The sequence below is a fragment of the Salvelinus sp. IW2-2015 genome, linkage group LG28, assembly GCF_002910315.2.
Source record: "Salvelinus sp. IW2-2015 linkage group LG28, ASM291031v2, whole genome shotgun sequence".
NCBI classification, from domain to species: domain Eukaryota; kingdom Metazoa; phylum Chordata; class Actinopteri; order Salmoniformes; family Salmonidae; genus Salvelinus; species Salvelinus sp. IW2-2015.
Window position 1 is genome coordinate 9,285,277 of NC_036868.1, and position 27,025 is coordinate 9,312,301.

General features: G+C 43.9%; 1 protein-coding gene across 3 annotated transcripts in view; it reads left to right on the forward strand.

Moving 5' to 3' along the window:
* Window positions 1-27,025, forward strand: part of LOC111954280 (tyrosine-protein kinase Fyn) — a 72,993-nt gene that overhangs the window by 3,901 nt on the left and 42,067 nt on the right. For all 3 annotated transcript variants that reach the window (XM_070435796.1, XM_023973877.3, XM_023973879.3), the window contains exon 2: window positions 12,444-12,509. The gene's annotated coding sequence lies outside the window, so the exon portion shown is untranslated. The remainder of the gene's footprint in view (window positions 1-12,443; window positions 12,510-27,025) is intronic.

A 27,025-nucleotide genomic window follows, 5' to 3' on the forward strand; every position in this document is an offset into this window, starting at 1 on the left:
CAGTTTTAATGTCACGTGCACAAGTACAGTGAAATGCCTTTCTTGCAAGCTCTAAACTCAGCAGTGCAGTAATCAACATCAATGTAGCACTAACAATAACAAGGTAGAACAAAAACACACAAGAAATTAAAATAAGATATAAGAACACGAGAAGTAAGCTATATACAGGGTCAGTTCCAACACCATATTTACAATGTGCTGGGATACTGGAGTGATAGAGGTAGATATGTATAGGGGTAAGGTGACTAGGCATCAGGATATATGATAAACTGAGGGTGTTTCTCAATATGCATACTACCATGCTCCACACTGTCATGCTCCGAGTGCATTCTCCGACCACGTTCTCTCGAGTACGTTCTTGTGAGGACAAGAGTGTGGAGAATGCATAAAACAATACAATTGAGAAGCACTGGCACACCTACTTTATTACCTCACGCTTCACCTCCCCATTCACTGAACCTTCTTCCAGCCAGGACAATGGCAACAATAGACGAAACAAGATATACACAAAGCAAAGATCTCACTTCATAATTATCAGCCAGATATGTGAATTGTAATAATCTAGCTAACCAGCTAGTTAAACAGGCAAAAGTTACCTAAAACTAATGTTATGCAATGTAGATTTTCCATGGGTAGCTACTAATTCTTTGTGGCTATCTAGCTAGCCCTATTGACTTACACTGAACCATCTTCCAGCCACTTTTTTTATTTTTTTTATTTAACTAGGCAAGTCGGTTAAGAACAAATTCTTATTTACAATTACGGCCTAGGAACAGTGGGTTAACTGCCTTGTTCAGGGGCAGAACAGCCAAAATTAACACATGTATTTATTAACGTGTCAAGATAAAATAGCCAACATATGAGATGTAAATAGGCAACATTTCAATCCGAAGTCTGAGTTTATTTCCTCTCGCTTCAGCTCAAATAATGTCCACCATTGATTTCAAGAAATGTTGCGTAATTTAGGTAATTTAACCTGATATTGAAGAGCCATGGAAAGTATTTTTTCTGTGTAATGCAACACAATTCACCACAGCCCAGTCAGTCTGCATACAGTATGTAAGCCCAGTCAGAAAGACAGTACTGTGCTCTTCCTCCCAATCAGTCCCATTCTTCTGCTGAAGAGAGAGCTGCCAAACACCCATGTTGCTGCTCACTGTTGATCCTGTGACAGCATGGTATGCTGCTACTCTCTGCTGTCACACTACAGAAAGACAAAACTGCTCTGAAATGCAGTATATCATACTATACAGTAGGAACTTTGAACTGGCTTTTGTCCATCAGGTGCTTTCATTTGAACTGGGATGCTTTGGTTCATATATCGCCCCAAACATCACATTTGTGGGCTTAATCAATCCAGGACTTTGTTTGGGCATTTTGAGGGTTTGTTGGATGTGTATAGTACACTCCAGCTACTTTGTGCTCCAGTTTGACAATCTGGTTGTGGGGCCACTGTAGTTACACTCTTCTGTGTGACATCCCCTGTCCCCTCACCCTCTTCTCTGACAGCAGAGGCCATTTTGAACTGGCCATGACCAGGAGTGTGTTGTGTTCAGTGCTGATGTAATCACATAGCTTCTGTTCTGAGCCCACTACCAGTCAGATGTGGGCCTCACACGTGGGTCGTCGTCCTCCTAGCCTCAGAGCTAGTCGCTCTGTGCTGAGCATCAGCCCAATGCTCCGTAGTCACACACAACAACGATGCCCTTTGTCACAAATATAGTGTGGGGAAATGAAACGTATCTCTGTGTGTATTTGACTGTTTTGGTTCAGTTTGTGTGGTTAACACTGACAGGCTCAAATTAACTGCTTTTTACAGATGAGTAAATGTTTACCCATGGATGAATGCAAAGTATGACAGAGCCACGAGGGATGTAAACCCAGCAAAAAAGAAATGTCCTCTCACTGTCAACTGAGTTTATTTTCAGCAAACTTAACATGTGTAAATATTTGTATGAACATTAACAAGATTCAACAACTGAGACATAAACTGAACAAGTTCCACACACATGTGACTAACAGAAATGGAATAATGTGTCCCTAATCACTAGGGGAGCTCTAAAAAGTCAAATACTTGAGATTTGAGTGCTACATGACATGGTTGAAGAGACCACCTCTCTGCACTTATAGTTTAGTATTCAGCCGTCACGAGCGATTCTACTACTCATGAGTACTGACACCAATGATACAACCCCTCTATTGTAGATGAGAGAATTATACCCCTATCTCTCTTGTTTCACCAAGGCTCGACATAGCATAGTATCCAATCCAACATGATCCCCAGCACGTGCTCCAATGGGATTGAGATCCGGCTCGTTTGCCATGGCCAGAACACTGGATCATTCCCAACGACGTTTGTCAGAAGAGAAATTCCCGCATCCAGAGGTACGAGGCCAGAATACAATATGGCGGTGAGCATATGTCATGCTGGGAGGGTTCATGGATAATGAACACTGTCTTGAGTGGTAAGAATCACACATGTTAAGAAGACTACGTCCAACATTTAGCTACCTACTCTCTCTCGTTCCCCTCTCGCCCGTACATTGGCGATCTCCATCGCTCCAAGCCCCCTCCACTACAACCACTGCTTTCGAGCATGTTCTGATCAACCTACCCATGGAGACATAATCCACTGCGCTACGAGCATGGGTCTATCCAATCTCCCATGGAGACTAATCCAGCCATCATGTGCATAGCCTGTCGAGGAAGAGCGGTAGATCTCACATCTAGCACAGGCGTACCAGCGGCACGATCTGCGTCCCTAGTAACGTCTATACAGCAGTATCTAAGGATTGACCCGTCGAAGACATATAAGCTCATGATCATCTCGATGCATATGTCTAGTCGTCTACCTCCAAAACATTTTCGAGGTGTGAACCCTGTTCTCGCGAGTGAGTACAGCCTCAAGTGCCAATGCTCATGTGCCATTCGACAGATATGAAGAGCCAGAAAATTCAACACTCACCCCTCTGAGTAAGCACAAACAACAACCGCTAGGAACTCCCGAGCTGAGAGGAGCATCTATAACATTGGCCAGTACCACGCGGTTATCCAGCACGGTGGTTTGTGCCCACGATTAGTCTAGGGATCAGTTCTCGTTATGCGATGGTGTCTCTGTCAAAACGAGGACGCCCTAGTTACACCGCTAGTTGCCTTCGACTAACACCCTTCAGAGTCCGAGCTCTCTCAAGCCTATTGCGGACAGTCCTGAGCACTGATGAGGGATTGTGCGTTCCTGGTAACTCGCAGTGTTGTTGTCATCCCTAGTCCCATGTCCACGCCAAGAGGGGTTAAGAGAGACCAGTCTCTATACTCCAAAACCGCAACCATAAAATGATACCCGATAGCCAGACTACGTGCAAGCTGTTTATAGTGGCGATACTCGTGCCCACCCTGTCGGGACGAGAGGACGTCTGATCGGTCAACCGTGGGTCTCTTTTGCGCCGTGAGATGTCTCTCCCCTTGTAGCGTCCTGTACTTGATAAGCCAGAGTCATACATACCTGTATGTTATGGCCGCAATCAAATGTAGCCTCCGATATTATTACCCTGGCCACATCTGGCATTTTCTCGTGCGATTCTATCCTTGCAAAGAACAAATGCCTAAAAGTGCAGCGATTCACGGCAGGAGATGCATTGCGAGGCCAATCGCGGAAAGAACACCCTGGTGCATTCCCTATACCGTGGCTATGTGCATTCTGGTGGTTTTTCAGAGTCAGTAGAAAGCCTTTAGGTCCTTAAGTTCATAAACTGGGACCTTAATCTGCTGGTCTGCTACTGTTGACGTAGTTGTCACAGTTACCTGAGAGTGCCATTTACGACCGATTAGTGAACACCACTCTGCGAATGATCAATGGTTCGTACTCTCCTCATCGCCCGGTATGTGTGAGGTAGGTACTGCTGACACACCTGCAACTAATAATCATGAAAAATATTAGATAAGACGGTATGCGACATGAGACAGCTCCGACTAGCCCCATCTTATCTTAGAATACTGTGAGGACTTTGTCCACACCTATAAGGCGCGTAAAAAGACTATCTATCTTAGGTAATAAGTTTAACACAGTGAAATCTATCTCCGTGCGGACCACTTAGAATCGTCATTTTATTCAGTCTCATCTAAAGTGGAAGTCCTTGATTGTCTGCAAGAATCCTGGTAACAAGTTGATCACAATACAAAATTGGATTTAATTATTTATTTACTAAATCCCTCAAACTAGAATCACAGCAGAATCACACATATACCAATTAAATCATAACTTGATCACAAAATTACGTCATACAGAAAACTGTCCCTAGCGGGCGAATAGATATGACAGTTTGTTACCACAAAGAAAAAGGGGCTGAGTCTTAGTGAAAGAGCGGGAGACGGGAACATAGGCCCGAGTGCTCTCGTAAATCTTTCATGCATCTAATATTACCGCCATTTGAAGAGGAAAATGCATGAATATTTACTCTGAGCTGCGCTTCAGTAGGTTGGTGGTAGATGGCCCGTGTCGCCAACCCGAGTCCTCTGTCCTTTAGGATGTCTCTGGTCTCTGGTATCACGGGATACTTCGTAGTCCGTGTGTGTGGAGTGGAAACGGGATACTCGGACTGTCCTTCCTAACCTGCGTTTGTAGCTAGCAGTGCTCAACCAACGGTAGGAGATATCACTTCTGTAGTGAACACGAGTTCAAAGATCATACCATTCGCAATCAAAGTCCATGCTGATGTTGGCTTCATCTAAAGTGATTATCTGAACCATTCTGACACTGGATCGTCATCCTAGCATACCCGGAACAGGAAGTTACATTTTTGTCACTGCCTTTATATAGTGGAGGTAGAGGGTGTGTCTGAAAAGTCTATTACCCAGGTCTCTTCACAGGGGCGGGCCCCTGGTTGAGCAGAAGCCACATTATGAAAACACAAATCTCTCATTTGATGGTAAATTACATTCACCTCTTCACAAACAATGTCAATTCAAACATTTGAATTAAACAACAATTCCATGTGAATCCGATACTCTTGACGTTTAGACTTTTCACAGTAGCGTTTATGTCATTCTATCATTGATGAGAAGTGTGTCAGAGGGCAACCGAACTGACATAATATACCTTAAGTACCACGCATATGTACAGTTGGTTGGATTACCAGAATATAGTTCATTTCCCAACTTCTGATGTTACCCAGAATCTCTATGTTAACCCATGGGTTTCCTTATGTCACATCAGTTATAGTGGGGAGAGAGAAAAGGGGAAAGAGGTATTTATGACTGTCGTAAACCTACCCCACACCCAACGTCATGACATTGCCTACCGTCTGTTAGTGTCTTAACGACGGTGGCGGCGCGCTTTGCGGAGACAATTCCACAAAAGGGGCTGCAGCGCATTTGCTATCTAAAGTGTGAGTGTGGGATGAGTCAGTTTGAGCATAGTCCCAAATCGAGAACCTATTGCGCCGCGACGATGTTTAAACCTGTGAGCCTATCACTGACAAGATCGCTGCTTGAAGTGTTATCTGTGGATTGGTCTTATTGTACTCTTTCTGGTAACAGTCTTTACCCCCTTTTCTCCCAATCTCATCTTGGTCATCTCACTAATGCCTGTAGTACGCATTACTACCGCATCTATCGCTACCAACCTCTTTTACTGGCCTGCGAGATATGGTAATCCGTAAGGTTTAGAATGAATCATTGTCGCCTCTCTACTCATTAAGCGTAACTTCTCCAACACTGCCTAGTTAGCTCACGTTTTGCTCTCTGCTTTCTTAACTACAGCAGTGGCGCCATCCCAGACCCCGGAAGTCCCAGCCGCCAAGGCGCGTGTCGGTGAGATGTGAAACACCGAGTATGCACCCTGGGAGCTCTAGACCCGCCGCTTGGTTTGGTAGCGCGCCACTTACGCCCGGCCCGCCACAGATGTCCTAGTGCGTGCGATAGACAAGATTATCCCTTACCAGCCAAACCCTCCCTAACCCAGAATGACGCTAAGGGCCCAATTGCGGCGTCGCCCCACGACCTCCCGTCGCGCCGGCTGCGACAGAGCCTGGGCGCGAACCCAGAGTGTCTGGTGGCACAGCTAGCACTGCGATGCAGTGCCCTAGACCACTGCGCCACCCGGGAGGCCGTTATTTGGATTTTTACGAATTATCTTTGAAAGACAGGTCCTGAAACTGGAACATTTCTTTTTTTGCTGAGTTTATGTTGACTTGTGAATTTAAGCAATCATATGTTWCCCTCCAGGTGAATCCCCCAAGCATCTTTGTGTTTGTGCTGTAGCATTTTCACTTTAATGCTATGAAAGTGAAAGGCCTGCGTTCACTTCTATAAATCTCGTAGACTCCACCCCAAAATCACTGCCGCTTGGCCATTGTTGCAGCAATATCATGGGATTAAATGATGTGTGAAACTAATATGCTTGCGTGAAAGCCTGTCAAAACAAGGTTGCCTCAGGCCTATAGAGATGGCCATCTTGGGAATTTTCCTTCAAAGGAATTAAATTATCTGCAACTGTTTGTCTAACATCAAGTCCCCAGATCCAGAGGCAGATTGTATCACACACTCTCCTTATCAACACACACATACATACATCACTTCTACCTGTGTGTGTGTGGCTGAGAGCAACAGCACCGAAGCAGGGCTTCTCCTAATATGGTCCTCAACGGTTTCCATTTTAATATTTCTCTACATTTAATCTCGGCACTCCAATGTACCTTTCATCTTCAATAAAGGCCAGTATTCAGGAGCTTTGCAGTGTAATGGCACTCTTCTGTGCAAACATACAAGACTATATTTAAAATTATATTGCTAAATAAGTACATGGATTCTACCAACCACCATCCCACACACTCTTACCAATGCACACGTACTGAGGCAGCAATGGTAGAGTTCTCTTACAGATTTCCGCCATATGCTGCTGTCTGCAGAACAAGCCAAATCTTCATATGATCTAGGTCACGCGTCAAACTCATTCCATGGAGGGCAGTGTCCGCATGTTTTCGCTCCTCCCTTGTACTTGATTGATGAATGAAGGTCACTAATTAGTAAAGAGCTCCCCTCAACTGGTTGTCTAGGTCTTAATTGAAAGGAAAAAACAAAAACCTGTAGACACTAGGTGTCACAGGTGTAGAGGAGTAGGCCGTCGCAGGTTTAGAACTACTGAATTTATTTAAGCACCATAGAACAAAGCGGTACGACACCCAAACGCTGTTGTGCTCAAAATATAGCTACATAAACATAAAGGCACAGGGYGAACCCAAAGTGCAAAATATAAAGTACTCGGGAAATAGGAGAAAACAAGTAACATGTACAATGACCGACAAATGRCAGAGGGAGTATATATACAGTGACAGAGTGGGGATTGGAACCAGGTGTGTGTAATGATGACGAGACAAGTCCGGGGTTGATGAGTGAAGGGCGTTTGCCAGCAGTAGGTTCGGCAGCAGCTAGAAGGTCGGCGATGCCGAACGTGGATCATCAAGGATACTGTACTATATTGTTGCGCTTCATTCTTTGTTGAATGGCAGGCCGTTTTCTCTCTGTCCCTCCTTCCATCGAACCCCAAAGGTTGTGCATATGAAATAATATCAGTATAACATGTTGTGGGTGGTGAGATTGGGTGATTGTGTACGTTGTGATATGCATGACTCAAGGAGGACTCAATATTTTTTCATAACTTTAAAGGTAGACTCAGCGATATGGCATAGATGCAGAAAGTAAACAGTACAGTGGGTCAATTCGCGTAAGAACTAAGAGTGTTGAAGCGCGAGGCTCAACATCTCCGCTGTTTTGGTCCCGTGGCTACCACGCTGTAAAAGCATGAAGCGAATCCGTGCACATGCGCAGATACTGTGTGAGAGTGAAGCGTTGCATCTCGCTCATCTCAATATCTTCAGTGCTGCTCGTGGCAACGTCATTTCRCCGAGTCTGCCTTTTAACACTGATAAATGGTAAACATTTGAGTGGTTTATTGCATTTCCCTCGGCAGAATAAAGTATGAATCGTGCTGGTGCTCTCCCCAATAGGAGAATGAAAAGAGTTTACAGAACAATATGTTTGCTAATTTATTAATGATATGTTGCCCTAATGTTAAGTGTCTGCATTTTCAGGGGGAAACAAAAGTGGTGTGTTTGTTTGCTGTATGATTGTGTCCCGGGAGTTTTTATGCATCTTTATCTGTGTTTGATGTCATACATTATACATTTGTGTCACAAAGCCTCTGTTCTTTTTTGTCAAAATATTTCCGTGTGCTCTAAGCAACTACTGCTGCTGTATCAAAAGAAATGGTACACTGCATTACAAAGAAGCCATTATGCATTTATGAATTTCAGTGAGAATGTTGTTCATGCCACATTTGAGCAGATTTTCAACCAAGATATAGACTAGTTAACCGGGAACGATTGGGATATAAGCAGATAGACTTTTAGGCATACCCATTGGACTGCAAAAATATGAAGCAATACTCGCCCATTTCAACATAAGTTGTGATATACAGTAGTAGTACAGCAGAACTGTATGGCAGACAGCTGCATTGCAGTCAGTTATACAGTGTCTTAGCAGTGCCTGTCTGCCCTCCATTCTGTATCACTACAATAATACTGTATAGTGATATACTGGTTTACAGTAGAACAGTAAAATGGTATAACAGGTAGCAGTTATACTGTGTCTTTGAGTGTAAACTCTGAGTCTACATATGTTGTCTGTATATCCTGTTTATTGTGGCAGCACCACTTCACATAGTCAAATTCCTGTACATGCAAATGTATTTGGCGAATAAAGTTGATTCTGAGTGGTGCGTGTCTGCCAGCCATGCTCCCTGCTCCTCTCTGTTGCCTCTCTACAGTGTCATTTTTCTGCAATGCTGATGCAGCTGCTGCTGGCTGGGGGGCTGACAAAGGGGACGTTTGCTCATCCTGGAATCACGAAGGCCTCCTGGCTGGCACACCAGGCCTAGTTCCTCAGTGTGCCCCATTCAAATTCCCCCTCATTGCCAGGGGATAAAGCAATATTGACCGAATTATAGAGCTTTACCTTTTAGGAAGCCCTGATAAACATCAAAGGGGCCATTTTTAATGTTAATGTATTTATCTTTAATTAGTGTAGTGGGAGAACAGCAACAGAGCTCAATGTAGTAGGGGTTTACTTCACACATGCTTCCTCTGCAAGTTATTTTGAAGGAATCTAATTTTCTCATAATTGTGTTGTGTATTCAGTATTGACATTTGCAAAGTTCCCCTGGTCTAGGTTAATGTGAGGTCTCATTGTAGTAGGCTACAGTGAGTCTTCATCCAAAATGCCATTCAACTCTAACCTTTCATTCATTGTGATCCATTGCCTCCACTATGTTGGTGAAATCCTCCTGCACTGTACATTTGAGGCATCCTGCCCATACACATCATCCATGGAGCCAGAGCAGATATTTACAGTGAGGATGTTTGTCCATGTTAATCCACCCTGGCTCTGTCAGTCAGATATTGAGTCCCAAATGGCACCACGTTCCCTATATAGTGCACTACTGCCCCAAAGGCTCTGGTCAAAAGTAGTGCACTATTTAAAGAATAGGGTGCCATTTGGGACGCCCCCAGAGAGCCTCTGTGTGAAGGCTGTCTGCTCATATACATACCTGACCTGTCAACCAAAGCCCAGTCTGTGTAGTGGGGACTGGCTGAGGARTGGTGGTCTTTTCTCGTGTTTAGTGCCAATACCATAACTGAGATACTGCTATGTGATTATTATGTCTATGCAAGACATGCAATTATTGCACAGGGTGTACTGTAGATACTGCTGCTATTGAAATGGCAAAGTGACTAGTTCCTTGGCCTTTAGAGGTAAGCCCTGAAATTAACTTGGTGTGCGTTAGAGATGGTAGATGTAGGAGTATGAGATCGGCCAGGGCTGTGGCTACTGTCCCTCAGGCGGCATATGGCGTGCCCCTGCTTAGTGCCTACCCAGCAGGCTGTGCATGGAGAGCTACTCCCCCTCTGGGGAGTCAGTCTATCAGCCCTAGCTATGTGCTCTGCTCTCCACTCATCTGGCCCAGTAAAGAGCGACAGTAAGAATGACTGAGCTTGTTGTGCCCTGACAGTCATGTGATCTGTGTGTGGCTGAATGACTCCCCCCACAGGCCTCAGCCCCAGTGCCATTATGTTTTATTGGAGGGGCTGGGGATGAAAAGAGAGCCAGCTCTGCTCTGCCCCTGGTCCCTGGACTGCGGCTTCACTCACTCAGAGAGCACGGCCTGCTGGGAGCTCGTCGCCATGGCTGCCCAGTGCCCAGACAGACAGAGACAGAGGGAGGGACAGAGACAGAGGGAGAGAGGGCAGAATGGAGAGAAAGAGAGAGAGACCACAGAGTGGACACAGACATGAGGAATGGCTAAATGACAACTTTCTGCTGGTGTAGGGTGCTGAAAATCACGTTTTACTTCCACATATAGAGCAGTGTATTTTTGGGACTCGCTCTCAGTTTCATCCAGATATACGCCCAAAATAGGATAGCTCAGCAAACCTCTCAATTTGAAAAAAAAATAACAGTAGAGAACAATGGGTCAAGGAAAGTCTGAAGGAGGGAGAATGTCAAACCTGATTATTGCTTGTCTCTACTGGCCCATTCTCTGTTCTCTTCCAGCAATTTCTGTCTATCTGTCTGACCAGCCTCAGTCAGAGGTAATCAACTACTGAAACTGCCTCTCATATATCTTACCCACCAATTTCCTCTGGCCTCAGTATCTAAATCAAGATATATTCCATTTAGTCTGATTGTGAGTTTTCATTAGAAAAACTCACAATGTGTCTACACTATTTGTAGTACAAAATGAGGGGTGCGATTCAAGTCCATTTGTATGTGCAAGCTACATAATGACTGCCTCAGTTGCCTCGTACCCCTGCACATAGACTCGGTACTGGTACCCCGTGTATATATCCAAGTTAATCTTACTCATTGTGTTTTTATTCCTTGTGATATTATTTTTCTATTATTTMTTTTGTTTCTCTCTGCATTGTTGGGAAGGGCCTGTAAGCATTTCACTGTTAGTCTACACCGGTTGTTTACCAAGCATGTGACAAGTACGATTTGATTTGCCTGCCAGAATATTTAGACTATATACAAACTGGAGAATTACACACAGAAGACCAAGACTAAATATTATCTCATGCTTATTCTTATACCGGTTACAACAAAGTCAAAAACAGTTAACAGATTCAGATAGCAATGCATGCATTTGATGAACAGCTCTCTGCTCAGAAGTCGACTTTGTGTGCAATGAGTTATAACAGATTTGTCTGTGGAAAATCGGATTCTGTCGTAGATAAAGTACATTTAGTCAATGTAGCTAACCCCTGTCCCTATGGGCACGATGACTCCACTGTGAAACATTAGTGTCTTCTCGTTTCAAAGTGCTGGCAGGGCATGGTGCATTTGTTGTGTGCTGTTTTAAGTGGAGATTGATTTGTGTGCAAGTTCAGCTGTTGTATTTGCCTGTAGTAGATGTTTGGTTAGATGCAGTTTAGGATCTTATGCACAACAAATTCATACAAACATATTGTACGAATTGGATTCATAACATATCATTACACTTCTTTTTGGGTGGGGGGGTGACGTAGTACACAATTGGATGACGTAGTACACAGAGAACGGGGACCTAATTTGGCTCGTGAGCACCACTTTCAAAACTACTGGCTGAAATTATACAACCGTTTTGGAGCATCACTTTAATGTTGTGCAAAAGGTTATGGTTCTTCAAACCTTACCATCTCAGTTTGAATGAATTGTTGCAGCTATATGTTTTTGGGGTGCTTTTATCAATTATTGCTGTGATTTCTACTGAAAGGCTGCAGTGGASTCTGTCTCTGTTATGAAGCCAATATTTCTACTTGCTGGATGAAGGATTACTAGATACTTAAGTTGTTGTAAGTTACTCAGTAAATAGGTTAATAATTGCTTAAAGCACACTTTGCATCATCCATATGGTCAGTAGTTATTCCAAGTATCAGGAGGCAAAGCTCTGTAACACCTTTATGCGGCTCTTGATTGAAGGATACTTGATGAAAAACACTCTCATTCAAGCTATTTTAGATAATACTATTTCAGCTCAGAACATTGAATGAATTAAGCCCCCCAAATCCACCTACCTGGTACAGGAAATATACAGAGAGAAATGAGGCCATCATACAGACAGATTTTTTTTATTAAGCCTGGCACCTAGAGTGTAGTGTGTCCCACGCTGCAACCTGTTGTTTATCAATGGACAGATATTGAGGTCACGGTTCAACAGAGCACTGCCTGTCACAACTTCCCAAGGCATTAGCTCTGAGGGCCAGGGCTGGGGCCGGGGCGGAAAATGAAATAGCAAGACCCATTTTTTTGAGTGACGCTTACAGTAAATGAAAATTGGCTGGCACACACAGTTGATAGTCATGTTTTATTGAACACTATAAATGAATAATTAAATGTTTTTCTCCCCACAGGGCCTGTTTTCGCAGTACACAAAGCAATGTGGAGCAAATAAAGATCCTGATACACTGAAACCAGAGGTACGTACCTCAGCGCTGCCTGCCACAATAATTACAGCTCACACAGCAGACGGGCTCACACACACACACACACACACACACACACACACACACACACACACACACACACACACACACACACACACACCAGCTGGCCACCGCTGGTCTGGAGTTTGTGCTACAGGCACTCCTGCTGTCCACAGCTACACTGTCTGTCTTTTCTACCTCTACAAGTAGGATGTTACAAAGAGCACTCATAGCAAATGTGTGTGTTTGTTGTTTCTCCTGTACAATAGGTGTCTCCCAGCTAGGCAGCAGGGCCCTAGTGCCCCTACACTAGCTCAAATCTCAGGTGACCAAGTCAGGAAGAGAATATTCAGTAGTGTCCCAATTGTGTCACTCTCTCACTGTCTGGGCTATGTAGGGTGAAAAAGGCATAGGATGTTTTGGCTTGACTTAATGGGATCTCTCTCTCTCTCTGTCGCTCGCTCTCTCTCTCTTCTCTCGCTCTCTCCCTTTCTCCATGCTGCAAGCTAAAGCTCTGTGCAGGTCAGCCCAGAACACTCTACCAGTAGGTTCATCTGGTGTCACAGAGTGCACATACATGTGTTCTTACTGTCTTTATACAGTTGAAGTCTGAAGTTTACATACACTTAAGTTGGAGTCATTAAAACTAATTTTTCAACCACTCCACAAATTTCTTGTTAACAAACTAGTTTTGTCAAGTCGGTTAGGACATCTACTTTGTGCATGACATTATGAGATTGAGATTATTTCACTTATAATTCACTGTATCACAATTCCAGTGGGTCAGAAGTTTACATACACTAAGTTGACTGTGCTTTTAAACAGCTTGGAAAATTCCAGAAAAGGATGTCATGGCTTTAGAAGCTTCTGATAGGCTAATTGACATCATTTGAGTCAATTGGAGGTGTACCTGTGGATGTATTTCAAGGGCTACCTTCAAACTCAGTGCCTCTTTGCTTGACATCATGGGAAAATCAAAGGAAATCAGCCAAGACCTCAGAAAAAAAATTGTAGACCTCCACGAGTCTGGTTCTTCCTTGGGAGCAATTTCCAAATGCCTGAAGGTACCACGTTCATCTGTACAAACAATAGTATGCAAGTATAAACACCATGGGACCACGCAGGCGTGGGACCACGCAGGCGTCATACCGCTCAGGAAGGAGACGCGTTCTGTCTCCTAGAGATGAATGTACTTTGGTGCAAAAAGTGCAAATCAATCCCAAAACAACAGCAAAGGACCTTGTGAAGATGCTGGAGGAAACAGGTACAAAAGTATCTCTATCCACAGTAAAACGAGTCCTATATCGACATAACCTGAAAAACCGCTCAGCAAGGAAGAAGCCATTGCTCCAAAACCGCCATAAAAAGACAGACTACGGTTTGCAACTGCACATGGGGACAAAGATCGTAGTTTTTGGAGAAATGTCCTCTGTTCTGATGAAACAAAAATAGAACTGTTCGGCTATAATGACCATCGTTATGTTTGGAGGAAAAGGGGGAGGCTTGCAACCTGAAGAACACCATCCCAACCATGAAGCACGGGGGTGGAAGCATCATGTTGTGAGGGTGCTTTGCTGCAGGAGGGACTGGTGCACTTCACAAAATAGATGGCATCATAAGGGAGGAAAATTATGTGGATATATTAAAGCAATATCTCAAGACATCAGTCCGGAAGTTAAAGTTAAAGCTAGTCGCAAATGGGTCTTCCAAATGGACAATGACCCCAAGCATACTTCAAAAGTTGTGGCAAAATGGCTTAAGGACAACAAAGTCAAGGTATTGGAGTGGCCATCACAAAGCCCTGGCCTCAATTCTATAAAAAATGTGTGGGCAGAACTGAAAAAGCGTGTGCGAGCAAGGAGGCCTACAAACCTGACTCAGTTACACCAGCTCTGTCAGGAAGGAATGGGCTAAAATTCACCCAACTTATTGTGGGAAGCTTGTGGAAGGCTACCTGAAACATTTGACCCAAGTTAAAACAATTTAAAGGCAATGCTACCAAAATACTAATTGAGTGTATGTAACTTCTGACCCACTGGGAATGTGATGAAAGAAATGAAGCTGAAATAAATCATTCTCTCTACTATTATTTCGACATTTCACATTCTTAAAATAAAGTGGTGATCCTAACTGACCTAAGACAGGGAATTTTTACTAGGATTAAATGTCAGGAATTGTGAAAACTGAGTTTAAATGTATTTGGCTAAAGTGTTGTAAACTTCCGACTTCAACTGTTCTGATCAGTTATCCATCCAGCTTTCTCACTGTCTTTCTGTTTCTTCTTCCCTAGTGACATGTTTTCTATTTTATCATAATACTTGTCTTTGCATGCTGGGCGGTTCCTGTCCTGAGGACCAGACAGTGACTTCGATGCTATCAACATCCAACAGCACTCTGTTCTCTCCTCCTGAGGCAAGTCTATGGATGCATCCCAATTGGCATCACTATAGTATCACTACTTTTGATAGTGCACTAAATAGTGACCGCAACGAAGTGGCTTCTCTTCTGCTTTGCAGTGAGCTCACTTGTTTTTGTGAAAATCAGCATAGAGCAATCAGCATAGCGCTCGAGCCATGCTTTGGCCCTGTCAAAAGACCTGCACTCTGCAGTTTCTTCTTCCTGTGTGAGGAGCGCAACATAGGCAAGCAGGCAGACAAAGAGGATGGATTGTGGTAGGAACCCCGCCGGCCAGTCCGAAGCAACAATACAACAGGCTATAAATAGAAAGGAAGCTTTTTGGGGGCAACCGGTTTCCACTTGCAGAGTGGTTGGGCGTTGCAACCGGTTTCCACTTGACAGAGTGGTGGAGGGCAACCGGTTTCACTTGGCAGAGTGGTGGGGGAAACCGGTTTCCACTTGGCAGAGTGGTTGGGTGGGCAACCGGTGTTCACTTGGCAGAGTGGTGGGGGGCAACCGGTTTTCACTTGACAGAGTGGTGGGGGGCAACCGGTTTCCACTTGGCAGAGTGGTGGGGGGCAACCGGTTTTCACTTGACAGAGTGGTGGGGGGCAACCGGTTGGTGCACAAGGATTTCTTCTTCCAAGAACCAGCTTGAAGCTTCCATCGGGCCAGCTGAGTATTCAACAGACATAGCAGTTGCATACATCATGCAGGCAGATGCACAGCTGTATGCTACTGTTCTGTTACATACTGTGTGTATGCTCTCTCTCATACATCTACAGTAAACCCATGATATGGTTGAGCTATGGCAGATGGTTTGTAATGGAGTTGATGAAGCAGAGAGAGTTGTGTGTGGATGTGATTGTAACGCTTGTGGTCTGAGTTGAGATTGTGGAGAGAAACAAGGCAACATGGCGGGCCAACCCTGTGACTCAGGCTCTGGAGAGTGTCTATGTCCCAAATAGCACCTTATTCCCTACATAGTGGTCAAAAGGAGTGCACTATGTAGGGAATAGGGTGCCATTTGGGAAACAGATGGTGTGTATGAAGTAGTGGTGCCTGTCTGCCTGGTGAGTCATGACATGCTGGAGTCATCAGGAGCTCTGCAGTGGTGACATCATGGCTGCTGTGGCTGAACCTAGAGTGGTACAAAGTCACTCTCACTGGCACACTGTCAGTGGAACTATAGACAGTGGGAGTTTATGGTGGGTGTCGTGTGTGTATGTGATGGTTAGTGAGAGCTGAAAATGAGTCAGTCATTCTAGGTTGTTCCATGCGAAGACCTCCCATCTTTCCGTCCCGTTTTCTTTCCTTGTGTCTTTTTCATGGTCTAATGACGAACCTAACTGAACACTGTTCTTCAGTATGCTTGGTTTTYCATAATTGCATCACTATGTCTTTAGGCCCTTAACGATGAGTATTAATTATCTGTTTTAATTAGCTACTTTCTCACACCCCTTTATTTCACCCTCAATGAATAGATGTGGTGTGAGCTTCGAACAATGTTTCTGAATTCTCAGAGTAACCCTCAAAAGGTTGTTGTTACACTGTGGTTGACTGTAAATCAGATTAGCCTGAGACACAGCAGGCTGGGCTGTGGTGGTAACTGCTAACCTATTTTAGCTGCACTCCATTATGTTGGCACATCTGTTGACATTTTACCTCCACTTTTTTAATTTTTAACCTTTGTTTAACTAGACAAGTCAGTTAAGAACAAATTCTTATTTACAATGACGTCGGTGTGCTGACGTTTAAAGCTCATCTCCTTCTAGTTGCATCGCTATCGCTCTGTCGAGGTGCAGCGGTGTTAAAGAAACATGAGACGTCACTCTCTGTGTCTCTCTCTCTCTCTCTCTCTCTCTCTCTCTCTCTCTTCTCTGTGGATGAAAGAGGGAGAAGGAGAGAAGTTTAGCAGCTTAATGATCTCTGACTCATTCAACCTCTCTTTACTTTTCCTCAGTCTATCCATCTTATTTGGTGGAGGCAGGTCTGAGGAGCACACACACACACACACACACGCACACACATGCACACGCATGCACACGCATACACACACCGCGCATAAACACACACACACCACACACACGCATACACGCACACGCATAAAGACACAACACATGGCATAAAGACACACACATGCACACGCATACACAGACACGCATATACACATACACACACACACACACGCATACACATAAACACGCACACATGTGCAGGGCATGTGTGTTTGGCTCCAAGGGAACTTGATTATTTATGCTGTGTGTCTCTGTTTTCTCTGGATTTGTCTGTTTGTTTGTTTGAAGTTAACATGGTTTAGAGTTTAGGAACTGTCTCTGTAGCTGCTGTTGCTGCACTTAGATGCTGACTGTGATGGGGGAGTGCTCTGCTCTGCTGCAGGATGTGTGGGGCTGGGGCAGGAGCAGCCCCCTCGTGTGTGTGTGTGTGTGTGTGTGTGTGTGTGTGTGTGTGTGTGTGTGTCTGTCAGGGATTTCTGGATTTTTTTTAAAGCTGATAAATTAAACTGTTGCCGGACAAAATGACCCAAAAAATAAAATCCCATTGCCAAATAATGCTTTTTATTAATTAATGGAAATACCAGTCGAAGGAAAAAAACTCAGCAAAGAAAGAAATGTCCCATTTTCAGGACCTGTCTTTCAAAGATAATTCGTAAAAATCAAAATATCTTCACAGATCTTCATTGTAAAGGGTTTAAACACTGTTTCCAATGCTTGTTCAATGAACCATAAGAAACGAATGAACATGCACCTGTGGAACGGTCGTTAAGACACTAACAGCTTACAGACGGTAGGCAATTAAGGTGACAGTTATGAAAACTTAGGACACTAAAGAGGCCTTTCTACTGACTCTGAAAAACACCAAAAGAAAGATGCCTAGGGTCCCTGCTCATCTGCGTGAACGTGCCTTAGGCATGCTGCAAGGAGRCATGAGGACTGCAGATGTGGCCAGGGCAATAAATTGCAATGTCCGTACTGTGAGACGACGCCTAAGACAGCTCTACAGGGAGACAGGACGGACAGCTGATTATATTATATTATATTGGCCTGTGTGTGTAGTGGCAGACCACGTGTAACAACATCTGCACAGGATCGGTACATCCGAACATCACGCCTGCGGAACAGGTACAGGATGGCAACAAGAACTGCCCGAGTTACACCAGGAACGCACAATCCCTCCATTAGTGCTCAGACTGTCCGCAATAGGCTGAAAGAGGCTGGACTGAGGGCTTGTAGGCCTGTTTTTAGGCAGGTCCTCACCAGACATCACCGGCAACAACGTCGCCTATGGGCACAAACCCACCGTCGCTGGACCAGACAGGACTGGCAAAAAGTGCTCTTCACTGACGAGTCGCAGTTTTGTCTCACCAGGGGTGATGGTTGGAATCGCGTTTATCGTCCAAAGAATGAGCGTTGCACTGAGGCCTGTACTCTGGAGCGGGATCGATTTGGAGGTGGAGGGTCTGTCATGGTCTGGGGCGGTGTGTCACAGCATCATCGGACTGAGCTTGTTGTCCTTGCAGGCAATCTCAACGCTGTGCATTACAGGGAAGACATCCTCCTCCGTCATGTGGTACCCTTCTTTCAGGCTCATCCTTACATGACCCTCCGGCATGACGCCACCAGACATACTGCTCGTTCTGTGCGTGATTTCCTGCAAGACAGGAATGTCAGTGTTCTGCCATGGCCAGTGAAGAGCCCGGATCTCAATCCCATTGAGCACGTCTTGGACCTTTTGGATCGGAGGGTGAGGGCTAGGGCCATTCCCCCCAGAAATGTCCGGGAACTTGCAGGTGCCTTGATGGAAGAGGGAGGTAACATCTCACAGCAAGAACTGGCAAATCTGGTGCAGTCCATAAGGAGGAGATGCACTGCAGTACTTAATGCAGCTGGTGGCCACACCAGATGCTGACTGTTACTTTTGATTTTGACCCCCCCCCCCTTTGTTCAGGGACACATTATTAAATTTCTGTTAGTCACATGTGTGGAACTTGTTCAGTTTATGTCTCAGTTGTTGAATCTTGTTATATTCATACAAATATTTACACATGTTAAGTTTGCTGAAAATAAATGCAGTTGCCAGTGAGAGGACTTTTCTTTTTTTGCTGAGTTTACATTTGACCGTCATGCTATAGGTTAATTTGCATAATTTAGTGGAATTATATTGGTCTGTGTGTGTTTTTGTTAGTCATCATGTATCTGATTTATCCAACACAACTCGTGCACAGCATACAGAGACTATTTTGAGCAGGATTTCTCCTGCAGCTCCTCAGCTGGTTGTTTTGGTGCATGATTAAAATTAGCTACTATTTTTATTTTCTATTTTCTTTTGAGTTCCATATGAAACCCTTTACACAGAGGGTTCTACATGGAACCCAAAAGAGATTGTTGGAAAGATTTTTCAAATAGCGTACTGTGAGGAACTTTAGTTTTTATATACAATAATTCGTACAATGTACTCAAAGTACAATGTACTTTCGTACATTTCCGCAAAGTAGGCCAGGTACTCTATACGTGCTCAGGTTAGCGTGCTCCCTCAACATTAACAGGACAGAGAAACCAGACACATGCTCATTGCCCACATGGAGCACTCCACACAAAAGACAATTTAAAAAATGACAAATCTCGTAATGTCACGTCCTGACCATAGAGAGCCTTTATTTTCTATGGTGGAGTAGGTCAGGGCGTGACTGGGGGTTAGTCTAGTTTATATTTTCTATGTGGGGTTCTAGTTTTGTTTTCTATGTTGGTGTTTGGTATGATTCCCAATTAGAGGCAGCTGGCTATCGTTGTCTCTAATTGGGGATCATATTTAAGTAGCATTTTTCCACCTGTGTTTTGTGGGATATTGTTTTGAGTTAGTGCACGTAGCACCTCTGTAGTCACGGTTCGTTGTTTGTTTATTGTTTTGTTTTGCTAAGTTTCACTTTCTAATAAATTATGTGGAACTCAACATCCGCTGYGCCTTGGTCCGATAATTATTCCAGCGAACGTGACACGTAAATTATGGTTCAACCAAAACTTGTTTCTCACAAGTGTAGCAGGTTGGGAACTCTGCAAACAACGTTTCCACTCTGAGAATGGTAAATGACTGTAATTAATACATGCATTAACATAAATTAATGTAACCAAATGACGCGGATTAACGCTACATTTACTACAGGTGGCATATGTAATGGGGAATTAATTTTAAAAAATCTAGATCAAAGGGCATACAATTCACATAATGAANCGCGGATTAACGCTACATTTACTACAGGTGGCATATGTAATGGGGAATTAATTTTAAAAAATCTAGATCAAAGGGCATACAATTCACATAATGAAACAATGAATGCGCAAGAATTGGCGGGAGACAGCTGAGCCATTCTGGAGAGAGACTTGCCTATATCTTCACCACACACCCCTCCTGTCAATGCTCAGGAGAAGACTCAGATGCAGACAGTTACGAAGTAACAAAAACAGGAGGGCAGGCTAACGACAAGTCAAGGGCAGGCAGAGGTCAGTAGTCCAGAGCAGAGTCTGATAGGTACAGAACAGCAGGCACGCTCTGAGTCAGGGTGGGCAGAGGTTAGTAAATCCAGGGTGGTGTGACAAGGTACAGAATGGCAGGCAGGCTCAGGGTCAGAATGGTCAAAAACCAGGAAAGCTAGAAAACAGGAACTAGAGACAGACAGGAGCACGGGAAAAAACACTGGTAGGCTTGACGAAACAAATGAACTGGCAACAGACAAACAGAACACAGGTATAAATACACTGGGGTTAATGAGGAAGATGGGCGACACCTGGGGGGGGGGGGTGGAGACAAGCACAAAGACAAGTGAAACCTCCCCTTATTCTTGTCTCAACATTGTCAATTATACTTCATACATATTTTAGATGCTTTTCACTGACATCCGCAACTCAATAATCAGCTAGGCCTATTGCCACGTGCGCTGCCTAAATTGCGGGTTTCCCAAATAGTCATAGGCCTATGACCTTGCGATTTGATACAATCCACAGCTATTTTTTAAAGTAGCTAATGGTTCTTAATTCCTCTGTGGCCAAGTCAAGTATTAAAAATTATTGTATTGATTTATGTAAAGACAGGAGTAATTATGTCATTTTGGCAAGTGTATTTTTTAGTTACTTCCCTATAGGAACCACCGCTACGCGTTTTCTCTTCTGTTCTATTGCTTTTCATATACATTTTATCATATTAGCAACCTATCCTAGTTGTTGCATCTTTAGATTCCCCCTCTTTATAAGTTTCTAACAGGGAACCGCTATCAGGTGCACTGTTTACAACGGTGTTATCCCAGGTACACTGTTTACAACGGTGTTATCCCAGGTGCGACTGGTTACAACGGTGTTATCCCAGGTACACTGTTACAACGGTGTTATCCCAGTGTCACTGTTTACAACGGTGTTATCCCAGGTACCACTGTTTACAACGGTGTTATCCCAGGTACACTGTTTACAACGGTGTTATCCCAGGTACCTGTTTACAACGGTGTTATCCCAGGTACACTGTTTACACGGTGTTCCCAGTACACTGTTTACAACGGTGTTATCCCAGGTGCACTGTTTACAACGGTGTTATCCAGGTACACTGTTTACAACGGTGTTTCCCAGGTACACTGTTTACAACGTGTTTATCCCAGGTACACTGTTTACAACGGTGTTATCCCAGGTCACTGTTTACAACGGTGTTATCCCAGGTACACTGTTTACAACGGTGTTATCCCAGGTACACTGTTTACAACGGTGTTATCCCAGGTACACTGTTTACAACGTGTTTATCCCAGGTGCACTGTTTACAACGGTGTTATCCCAGGTAACTGTTACAACGGTGTTATCCCAGGTACACTGTTTACAACGGTGTTATCCCAGGTACACTGTTTACAAGGTGTTATCCCAGGTACACTGTTTACAACGGTGTTATCCCAGGTGCACTGTTTACAACGGTGTTATCCCAGGTACACTGTTTACAACGGTGTTATCCCAGGTACACTGTTTACAACGGTGTTATCCCAGGTACACTGTTTACACACGGTGTTATCCCAGGTACACTGTTTACAACGGTGTTATCCAGGTGCACTGTTTACAATGGTGTTATCCCAGGTGCACTGTTTACAATGGTGTTATCCCAGGTACACTGTTTACAACGGTGTTATCCAGGTGCCGCAGTTCAGAATGGTGTTTTCCCGCGAATTGCACTTTGGCAAATGTTAACCCTCAAGGATTGTGTGACCTCTCTGACTGATGGGGACACGTCACACTCTGGGTTGTTAGTTTATATGTATGAGAGAGAGGGCTGTAGGCTTCAGGCGGCCATATTGCCTTACTGAACACAATGTGCTCATTACAAGTGGAGTTGAGCTGACCTGAGCGTCACTCTGCGCAGATTTTATTGGCCAATATGAAAAGGCATTGACGCATGAATCAGAGACCCCAGGGACAATGATCGCTGCCTTTTCTTCATTGTTAAGGTTAGACTTACTGCACCCCCTGTTGAGAGGTGTGACAGGTATGTTGTGAGAGGAGCTGAAAAAGCCTTAAAGTGGCACTCCAGTCTCCTTTTCACCCAATTTAACACCTTTTAACCTTACTTAAAGCTGTAATCCTTAATGGTGAAATGGCCACGTCCGTTTGCGATATTACAACAGCAAAGAAGTTACTGCAAACAGCAACCACAGTTTTTTCCCCTCGGACATCATTGCACGCGCGATAGAAGAGCAATGTTTGTTCTCTATTGCTCCTCTATAGTTCCTCAGCAAGGGGGAGGCTGATGACATCACCGATTCCCATCAGACTAACTCCTTGAACTCCCTACTCCTTGAAGTTTGCAGTTGTGTCTAAAAAAAAAATACTATTTTGCTCAAAAATATTTTTTTACCCTTTAGTGTGTGTATTTATACTTGGGATATCGCTTTTCAACAGTGAAAGTAAAAAGAATCGCTGGAGGACGTCTGGACCAGGCCAACTAAAGGCTTCACACATAGATGGGCATATTATGGACTTGGGTGGACGGTGACAATGGTCTGTTTCACTTGATCATGTTGCGTCGGACTCTCCTTTATGGAACATCTGTCGCTGGGATGCAAATTTGCCAAATCTCTACCCAGTCAAGATGGCCGCTGACACAAAGAACCGTTAATTCCCTCTGTATCAGGGGTTGAGACCCATTCAGAATGCTTTTGCTAGTGAACTCAAATTCAACTCAAGAGTCTGATTCAATAAAAGAAAAAGGTTTTGCAAAACATCAGACCAAATCTCTGATATTAATGCTGCTTACGGATGATTCACGTAGCTAGCCATACACTTGATCTACAGTACAGCCTTCCTTCTCTGCAGGGCAGAGGGGGAAATTTGGAATCAATCTAGTGAATGTTGTGGACAGGCTGGTCAGTCCCATTAAACAGTGCCCAGACCTAGCATGGTGTAGTGCTAGAGTAGGAGGAGCTCTTTGATGTTCTGTTTGCTTCCTCTGCTCCAGGCGGACCCCATGCTGTCCATAAGCTTACATAAGCACCACTCCATTTGTTGGAGGTTTGGTTTGTTGACAATGGCGATGCCCTTTTAATTATAATGGAGGGAGACAACTGTTGGGCTCTGGACATATGGCCGCTCTGGGGCCAATATCTTTTAGCTACTAGCCACAGGCGTATAATGAACAGTCCCAGTGGGTTCACTAGCCTACTACTCACTGTTATGCTGCTGCTGCACCAGTGTTGTGTCAGGTCGAAGTGGAGTGGCCCATCTGAACTCTAAACGTAATTAGGGCATTGAGAGAGACAGGTGTTTCAGAGGGAGGAGGGAATAGGCATGTGTACTGTACCATAAAGGGGGAACCCAAATCACTGACCTATTCAGGACACACATGTAAWTGTCATAAACCAGATGAATGAGATCTGACTGAGGTTGACCCATCATCTAGTGATTGAGGAAACATGAAAAGAGGAACCTGTGGTTACAGGTTGAGCAGTGAGACTTCATCAGGGGGTTCATATCCAGTTCCTCATTCTTATTCATCATAGAGTTTCTTTATTACCCAAAGTTGGCACCGGGAATGACTCCTTGTATACACAAGAGAAAGAAATGTATATGCCTGCGTCACAAATGCCACCCTGTTTCTTGTAATACGACCTATATAGTGCACTACTTATGACCAGGTTCCATAGGGCTCTGGTCGAAAGGATTGCACTATTAAGGTAATAGGGTGCTATTTGGGATGCAAACCTATAAGAATGGCTATTTGGTTGTTTGTCGGCAATAAGCTTCCATATAAACGTGCTGGCAGAGTTTGTGTGGCTAAGTGGGCGCAGTGTTGGCACAGAATGGGCATGGTGTTGGCCACGTGGCAGTGCTTCAGCCTGGGCTGGGATAGTAGGTCTATGAGGTTGGGTTTTAACTCTGCGTGCCGTTCTGATTTGTACTGAGGCTCCCACAGTTCGCCGATCTGGACGGGGAAAGGAAATGAAGAGCACTTTTTCTTCTTGTAAATGCACCCCACCCCCTGCTGCCATGAATTTAAGGCTGGAACGTCTCATGTACAATACATCTGTGACAGTAATTTACCAGCTGACATCTAAGCTTTAATTTAGTTTCTGCTATGAAATCATTCTCATTTCGTTAGTTCTCCATTACATGGAATTTCATAAGCTCTCAGTCTCAGCACTCTCTGTTTGTAGTCACTCAGGAAGTTGTCAACACAGCGGTACTGCAACATAAGCAAAAATACTACTGTGCTGCACTGTGGTACTGCATCTCTGAGGTATTCATACATTATCTGTTGATTGATCCTAGTGGAAACCACACGCTGAGCAATGCCAAAAGCCTTGAGAAATGTGAGGCGAAAGATCCTTTGAGCCAAATCAAATCAGACCATTCTGAATAACATACTTATCTCTAGTGACTACTGCATGCTCAGGTGCAAAAGAGAACAAGTGGAGAATTGGCTGTGGGTTGGAAAAATATCTTTCTCAGGGTGTTAACAGAGTGATGGTCAGAAATTAAAATGAATGTGGGAACATTCAGAGTAATCCTATTAGAGTAACCGTGTTCCATATAGACCGAGTTAACCAATTGGCGTTGCTGGTTCAGTAGACACTGCCTACCACACCAACTGATGATAGAACAGGCTTCTCCAGTCAACAGAACAGTAATGACGAGGACAGTTCCTGTTCAGTTCTGCACCAGTTCACACCATTGATCATGTATACACTTAGTGTACAAATTAGAAACACCTTCCTAGGGCTGACCCCATTTAGTCAACTGGTCGATTGTTCGGTCGATAGGTTGTTGGTCGACCAAGATTTATTTAATCGAGCAATCGCTGTATATATATAATATATATACAGTACCAGTCAAAAGTTTGGACACCTACTCATTCAAGGGTTTTTCTTTATTTTTACTATTTTCTACATTGTAGAATAATAGTGAAGACATCAAAACTATAAAATAACACATATGGAATCATTTACTAACCAAAATTATTAAACAAATCAAAATATATTTTATATTTGAGATTCTTCAAAGTAGCCACCCTTTGCCTTGATGACAGCTTAAAACACTCTTGGCAATCTCTCAACCAGCTTCACCTGGAATGCTTTTCAAAAAGTCTTGAAGGAGTTCCCACATATGCTGAGCACTTGTCTGCTTTTCCTTCCCTCGGCTGTCCAACTCATCCCAAACCATCTCAATTGGGTTGAGGTCGAGTGATTGTGGAGGCCAAGTCATCTGATGCATCACTCTCCTTCTTGGTCAAATATCCCTTACACAGCCTGGAGTTGTGTTGGGTCATTGTCCTGTTGAAAAACAAATGATAGTCCCGCTAAGCGCAAACCAGATGAAATGGCGTATCGCTTCAGAATGCTGTGGTAGCCATGCTGGTTAAGTGTGCCTTGAATTCAAAATAAATCACAAACAGTTTCACCAGCAAAACTCCCCCACAACATTACACCTCCTCCTCCATGCTTTATGGTGGGAAGTGGGAACCACACATGCGGAAATCATCCGTTTACCTACTCTGCGTCTCACAACGACACGGCGGTTGGATCCAAAAATCTCAAATTTGGACTCATCAGACCAAAGGACAGATTTCCACTGATCTAATGTACATTTGTCATGTTTTTCTTGGCCCAAGCAAGTCTCTTCTTATTATTGGTGTCCTTTAGTAGTGGTTTCTTTGCAGCAATTCGACCATGAAGGCCTGATTTTGTCCTATATTTATATTTATTTTTTATCCCCACAGGAGGCCTTTTGGTAGGCCATCATTGTAAATAAACATTTGTTTAAACAACTGATTCTTAAATAATATATACAATAATTCACGGTCTCCTCTGAACACTTGATGTTGAGATGTGTCTGTWACTTGAACTCTGTGAAGCATTTATTTGGGCTGCAATTTCTGAGGCTGGTAACTCTAATGAACTTATCCTCTGCAGCAGAGGTAACTCTGGGTCTTCCTTTCATGTGGCGGCCCTCATGAGAGCCAGTTTCATCATAGCGCTTGATGGTTTTTCCGAATGCCCTTTGTCACATGCGTCGAATGCAACAGGTAGACCTTACAGTGAAATGCTTACTTACAAGCCCTTAACCAACAATGCAGTTTTAAGAAAAATAAGTGTTAAGTAAATATAGTTAAATAAAATACAAATAACAAATCATTAAAGAGCAGCAGTAAAATAACACTAGTGAGGCTATATACAGGGGGTACCGGTACAGAGTCAATGTGCGGGGGCACAGGTGCAGCAATCATGTTGTAGCAGCGGCGTCTCCAATCCACTCTGAACATGGGCCTGTATTGTCTAGCTGGCTGCCAGTACAGGGGGTTCACTGTCTGTACCCAGGGATAACTAATGACTGGCGCAATGGGCCACCATGGTAATATGCACACTCTCTCTCTCTATCCTTGATTTGATTGGGATACGATAACATATGCCACTGTATTTATGCGTGGAAATACTTGGGAACAGATTTTCTCAATTACAATCACTTTGAGCTGATTTCCTGGTGATTTTTATGTCTCTCGCTCTCGCTCTCTCTCTCTACTCACTCTCTCACGTTCTCACTCTCTCTCTCTCTCTTTCTACTCACGCTCTCACTCTAACT